The sequence below is a fragment of the Scophthalmus maximus genome, chromosome 20 (assembly GCF_022379125.1).
Source record: "Scophthalmus maximus strain ysfricsl-2021 chromosome 20, ASM2237912v1, whole genome shotgun sequence".
Lineage (NCBI taxonomy): Eukaryota > Metazoa > Chordata > Actinopteri > Pleuronectiformes > Scophthalmidae > Scophthalmus > Scophthalmus maximus.
In genome coordinates this window covers 12,746,417-12,753,206 of record NC_061534.1, presented here as the reverse complement: position 1 = coordinate 12,753,206, position 6,790 = coordinate 12,746,417, and the positions used below count along the sequence as shown (strand labels likewise).

General features: G+C 43.7%; 1 long non-coding RNA gene across 1 annotated transcript; it reads right to left on the bottom strand.

Moving 5' to 3' along the window:
• Window positions 1-6,474: 6,474 nt before the first annotated feature.
• LOC118285488 lies at window positions 6,475-6,778 on the bottom strand. Its single transcript, XR_004785108.2, has 2 exons — window positions 6,655-6,778; window positions 6,475-6,539 (listed from the first exon to the last, which is right to left on the bottom strand). It is a non-coding gene; the product is annotated as an uncharacterized LOC118285488 (long non-coding RNA).
• Between the last annotated feature and the right edge of the window lie 12 nt (window positions 6,779-6,790).

The following is a 6,790-nucleotide window of genomic DNA, read 5'->3' as shown; positions in this document are numbered from 1 at the left end:
TTTCAGGAGCAAAAACTCGGTGTGTGTGTGTGTGTATGGTGGGGGGATGTACACTGAAAGTTTGTGGAGGAGGACGTGCAGGCTCCGAGTGAGGGAATTCCATTTGTATGGATCTCTCTGTGTGCCTGTGTGTGTGTGTGTGTTTGTGTGTGTCTGTGGGATCCAGGTCCAATCATAGTATTCCGGGGACATGAGCATTTCAACTTTGCCGATTCCTGTAAGAGATGTGTGAAATTGCTATTCATTTCAGTAATATCAGTTTGCTCTACCTGATGACAATTCATTCAGGAGTAATAGTTTCATTGTAGTCTGCACTCCTCTAATGTTTCTCACTTAACTTATCCCTGAGTAATCGTGTAACTGACATGCATGATACAAATGTAATTGCACATGCATGCATTCACCATGCACAGGTGCACATTAATACACACACACACACACACATTTGTGCTGTTATTCCTGTCTGTTGTCGCACAACTCTTTTCACTTGTCCCCTCTGCCCTGCACTACAGAATATTTCCCTTCTATCTTATCTTATCAGACTGTCTTTTAAGGGGTCGGCTATCCCCATCTCCCAGCTTCCTCTTCATCGTTTTCTCACATTGCTTATAAATCTGCCGTCTGTCTCCACCACTTAATTTTTCTTCTTCACCTCACAGACGTGCATAGACTCCTCTCTTATTCCTTTACTGATTTGTTTTCTGTTTCCTACGCTCTGATGAGCAGTCTGGTGTTTTCACTGGACTGACAGTGGTTTGGCTTCATAGGAAACATGCAATTAGGCTTTTACACAAAAAATTGTTTTTTAGAAATATTAGTAGACCTGCTAATAAAAGGACTCCTTACACATTTCCCGTTGATGACTTTGCTTTTCTATTCAGACTAAGAGGGAGCCGCTGGCTGATCTGGATCCGCATAGTCTCATCCACTTCGTTGGTGCTCCTCCTGTCACCGGAATCTCTGCTTGAGACCCTTCGGTCCGTTAACGTATGTCTTTTAAAAACTTGTTTCTGGGCTATGCTCATTCTTGCAGCCCGAGCACAGCACACTCTCTGGTGCGTAGCTAAACGACGCTTGGCTTGACTTTATAGAAATAAGGCGTAGCCGCCATTGATTCTGCCTCACTGTGGTTGGCAGGTGCCAGGTACTGTACACAGGGTTTTCTATGCTCCATAGCACAGCCAGAAAAGGTGGCGAAAAATCGGTCATGTGTTCATGTCACTGCTTAAGTACACCTGCAGAATAATTTGATCTAGGAGTGAATGCTGATTTTACCTTTTGCACATAAGACAAAAGCCTTTCTGCATGGTGTGCCTAGCAGAAAGTGACCCGCAGGGCGTGGACCATGCATGATGTACATGTAGCATGCTGCTGTTCATTAGACATGTCAGTCATGCCACCTGTTCTTTTTTGTTTTATAGTAATTCACACGGAGATGTTTGGATCATTTAAACTCTCTGGTTGCTGTGGCAGAATTGGAGAAGAAAGACAGAAAAGTTGGAGCACCAAAGAACTTACCAGCCAGAGAAAAAAAGACCATTAGACCGCAGAAGGAGTGAAAGGAGGAAGACAATGTTTACTTTGGCTTTCTGTCACAGATACCCAAACACCCTCGAATTTGCCCACAGTTGGCTAAGTATGCTTATCACAATCCATTGGCCTGCATAGAGGGATTTCATATTAGGCGGAGGCTTTTGGTCAAAAGAGGACAGATGGAACAAATCACTTCTGGCACTCGCACTCCAGAAGTTTGAAGTAATGCGGCCATCCTTCAAGGAAACTGGAGAAAGTAGGGTGGCTGCAGACTAATGAGCTGGCCAGTGACTCTGCAAGCTAACGTTGGTGTATTTGTGTGACTGTGAAAGTCACATTTAACCTTGAATTATTTGCATCCTGTGCTGTTACATCAACGAGAGCCTTAGTATCTCTTGAAAGTTCGGCAGAAAAATTCATTGGTAACCCCTGGGGTCCTGTTGGGCAGGGGGTTGGGTTGCAAGTGATTGGGGGACAGCAACAACTGAAAACATTTGCTTTGTTATTAACTTGTGTTAAGGGGATTCCTCCTGCATGTTTATTTGGTCACGTGTAAAGGCCACTCCATGGCACTTCTTATGTTTCATGCTTCATTGCTCAGCAGTGATGGTGTACCTCTTGGGCAACAGCTTTGTTTTGTTTACAGGGCCAAAAAATGAATTCCCAGAGACTTCCCAGCTCTCAGCTTGTAGAGGATGATTATTTAAAACTTCCGCTGCAGCTATAGTGCCCGGTGAAATATGGCTATTGCTGCGATGGCGGACTGGAAATTTTCAAATTGAATGCCAGTACTACATAAACAAACAAACAAGCATTTACATCTCGCTGCTGTTACACAAGTATCTGACAGGAATGACAATGGTCTTGTTCGCTGCGTTGCCTCGGATGTATAATGAATTAAGAATCATAATTTAATTTGTGTTTGTTTGTGTAATTTGCTGTAAAGCATGATCAGGGGTAAGTTATCAGCCAGAGGCAGCTACGCCAGTAACTCTTTCCTACAATGATTTTTTTTTACTCCTCAAGGCCAGATCCCAGTGAAGACGCTGCCTTTACTTAAATGATGTACTTATATTCCTTTACACTTCTCCAAGGGAAACAATTTGTTCACGCAGCATCATTTTAGATTGTCTTTGGCCTTTGCTTTTTGCTTTGCTTTGCTCATGTATGCATGTGAATCTGTTTACATACAAATCTCTGTGCCCGTAAAGTCCTTCATGGGCTTACATCTGGATTTTATGTGCTTGTTCGTTTTATTGTATCAAATAAAATGAACCACCCCCCTGTTTGAGACATTGCTGTGCTGCATATGGCGCTTACCTAACAAGTACTCATCTACAGGCAACTCTCAAGGAGCTGTTCTTGAATTTCTAGATCTATTTGAACAAGAATGCAAACACCACGGAGGCTTGTGCACTTTGCATCTGTTCTGTTAGCCATGTTGTAAATTCCTTTGACAACGCACAGGTAGAACTCTTACCTTCCCTTGTGCTCACAGGACCAATAACTGATCATATAGCTTTGCTTAGTTCCTCTCCAGTTCCGCCTTAAATGCCCTGACACACTGATGCTCCTGATTTACCACTTCACTGAACCCTAACCATGACATTTCCTCTGCTGCCAGGGGTTGTTCCCTCCTGCTTTGCTCCCCGTCCCCCTACCTCTGCCTGTCTGTTGCCAACCGCCTCCCCTCCCTCCTACGTATTCAGATTCCTACTCCTCGCAGTTTGCTATGTGTCTCATAGCATCTCTAAATATAACCATGTATGTCTACCTCCTCTTCCTCTCTGTGCCTCCTCTTCATCTCCATCCTGTCTGACAAATTTAAGTGTGCCTAGACAATCCGATCTGACATGCCTTTACATAACAATTCAATCCACACCACCTTCCACCTCCTCGGCACAGTGAGACCCAAAGGTGTGTTATTGGCATGGATGCAATTTTCAGCATCCCTGAATGACTATTATTAGATCTGCACAACCAGAGCCTTGGCGTCTTGAATTTGGGATGCATCAGATATGTTTTTCAGAGTCAGCATGGCTTTGTACAGGGAGATCAGATGTGACCTTAGCATTATCATCACACGCACGCACACACACACACACACACACACACAGCCACAAAACCACACACAGGAAAGAGGACAGAAGCCTTATCACAGAGAGGTAGGCAGTTAGCAAGGAGGCTGTAGTAAATCTTAAATAATAACCGTAAAGAGTTATGACCCTTGCTGACATTATGCCGTTGCACACCTTCCTCCTCCTGCCCAGTGATTTATCTCTGGTCTGCCAATAAAGCTCAACATGAAAATGTCACATGTACGAAAGGGCCGGCCTCACCCACAGGAGTGAGCCCATGCTGCATTAAGAGGGACTGGATTCATTAAACTGTCAGCGTAAATTTTGATCCGAGGGCAGTTTGCAGATCGAGAGGGAGGAGGGGATATGAGGCAACATGACTGGGTCTAAAACATAGTATATGGCGGGACTGTGTAGGGTCAATGTCCGTCATTGAGGATGCGGTTGAAAACTTTTGTGGAACCTCTGTGAACACCTGCTTTCAATGGAAAGTTGCTAATTATTACAGGATGAGGATGTAACATGCTAATTAGCATATTCGTGACGTCATTGTCATCATATTTGCATTCCGCCCAGTGGCAGCCGGTTTCCACCATCTATGTGTTTGCTTTTCTCCTACTCTCTGAGCCCACAGATATTTTCATTCAGCTGAATTCCCAGTAAAGCTGTTCTCATTTACATTTTTTTTTTCCGTTTCTGTTTTCAGACAATGGAAGTACAAGTATGAAATAGTGACTGGAATGCAGCTCATTAAGACTACATGTCTTTAGTCTTAATGAGCTGGGGGGGGGTTTCAAGCCGTTTCCAAGCTGCTGCTCTGCACTGCTAAAATGCCGATTTTATAATAATAATACGGTCTGCCAAAATCACCATGACGATGACTGTGATGGGGTTTTGGCGATTTGTACTCGTAAAATGTTCACTCCCAGAAAAGGTTAGAGGCTCATCCAAGTCTATGTCAGTTGCCATGCGGTCAATTGAATGTGTGTCTGCAAAGGGAAGCCTGACCTCAGCCTCCTGGCAACTATTTGCAATGGAAAGTGGCAAAGGTTTCTCCCAAGAGTCACTAGATTTGTCGCTAGGGGCTTTTTTGAAAGAGTCATGGGGCCTGAAAAGTCAGTAAATCTAGGTGCTCAGTTGGCAACACTGTCTGTAAATGCCATCTGATAACATAATGGAAATTATGTGGCCAGCCAGAACGAGGAAGTGGCAGTGTTTTTAGTGGAGCTAGTGGTGGTGGAAGGTGGTGGTCGAAAAAAGTAAAATGACTACTGTAGACGGAAGAGAGAGAGAAAGAAGGAAGTGTCAGGCTGACACCCCGTAGAGCGAGTGAGGGAAATGGTCCTGCAACGGGTGGATGAAACTCAGGAAAATCTGTCTGCAAGTGCTAAATGAAGCACTGCTTTTTAAATGAAAACAGGAGCAGATATTATCCAGGGACAATTAAGAAAGAAAATCACCATCAAGGTCAAAATGGACAATGTAGCTCAAAATAGGTCTATAATATCCTATAGGTGTGCCGTTGCTTTTGTTTGCCAGCCTCTGTAGTGCACGACCCAGTCCTCCGCGCTCGAGTGAATGTGTACCCACTATTACCCACAGTGACTTGGTCGTCTGTGTGAATCATAGGGAAACAGCTCATCTGTATAAACTGCAATGAAAAGAAAGTAAAATGAAAAGGAGTCTTTTGGTTTGTTTCTAAATCCATTAATATGTCTAGTATATAGTCTGTGTGGATATTTCCCCTCAAGGCTCTGTCTGCTGTGACTTTAATCATGATTAATCCAAATAGCGGTGTTTTTAAACGGGTTGATGGTGGGGGTGCGATTGTGACAAAGATCCTCCTCCTCGGAGCGCGAGAGAGACACAGAGAAAACGGTGGACGTAAATAAAAGTGGCAGCCCCTCGGGTATCTCTCTCCCTAAATAACCTGGGAGCTGTGAAGGAGTCACTAATTACCCCTCCCACTGAAAAGAGAGGAGGGAACAGAGTAACGGCCAGTCACCCTCGCACACAGAATTAGCCCGGGCCTGTCAGCGTCAGAGGCTATCACAAGGAGATAACAAGGCACAGATCCATAGATCGTGTAAGGCAAATGACAGCATCACGCCTGACTGCCAGTGTCACAGACAGGAAATTGAATTGATATATATATACGTATTAAGGCCATAGATTGTCAAAAACAGACCGCGGAATCAGAGTGACGAGAACATATTACTAACTACAGCATGGCGGACAGACTGTCACAAAGTGACCAGATGAATCAGAATGGATGTCACCATGGCAGATCATCAAGGACTGATAACAGGGCCGGAGACTGTTAAACATGGAAGAAAGGAAAAATCATTGAGACACACACATATGAGGAATAAAATGAGAGTCATGCTGTGTGTCCATGACAGGAATAATACTGAATACCACCGGTACTGCTGCTACTACCATACAGCTACTTTTAATAATGGTGGTGGTAATACCCACATGCATACGTACAAAAGACAGACATTAATAAAAGAATGGGAATTGCAGAGAGTAATATCACAAAGACATTCAAGAAAAGAGCTTAAGTATCCCCCTCAGCCAATGTCAATGGATCTTAATTACAATCTATTTTCTATTGTTTTGGATGGATATTTCTGTATTTCTGTTGACATATCTAGTGTTTTTCCTATGCTCTGTTCTTCCGTCCCTGCCACCATCCTTTCAATTCTTTTTGACCCCTCTCTCATGCTTTTTTGAAATAGCTGTCTATCTTATAGTTTCTTCATAATCCTGAGGAACAAGAACATTCAGTTTCAATGGAAATGCAACAATATGGAAATCAAATTACAGTGTCTCGTTCTTTCTTTCTTTCTTTCTTTCTTTCTTTCTGCTGTCTTCAGGAGCTCACGGTGTCTCTGTCCATGATCGAATGAGTCACTGAGAGAAGACCTGCGAAAGAAAAAAACAGAAGAAGAGATTGATAAAATCAAAAGGAAGGAAAGGAGAACAAAAAAAGGTATAAGAGATAGGCCATTATGGGGAAGCACGCGGGCCCATTGCATACTTTGGCCATCCAATCTACTGAGGGTCCAAGGGACAAAGCCGGTAGACAAGGAGAGGCCGCCAAGTAGACAAGCCAATGTGATGGACACAGAAAGGATGGACAGGTTGCTTTCCCTTCCTCAGTGCTTATTTGCTGG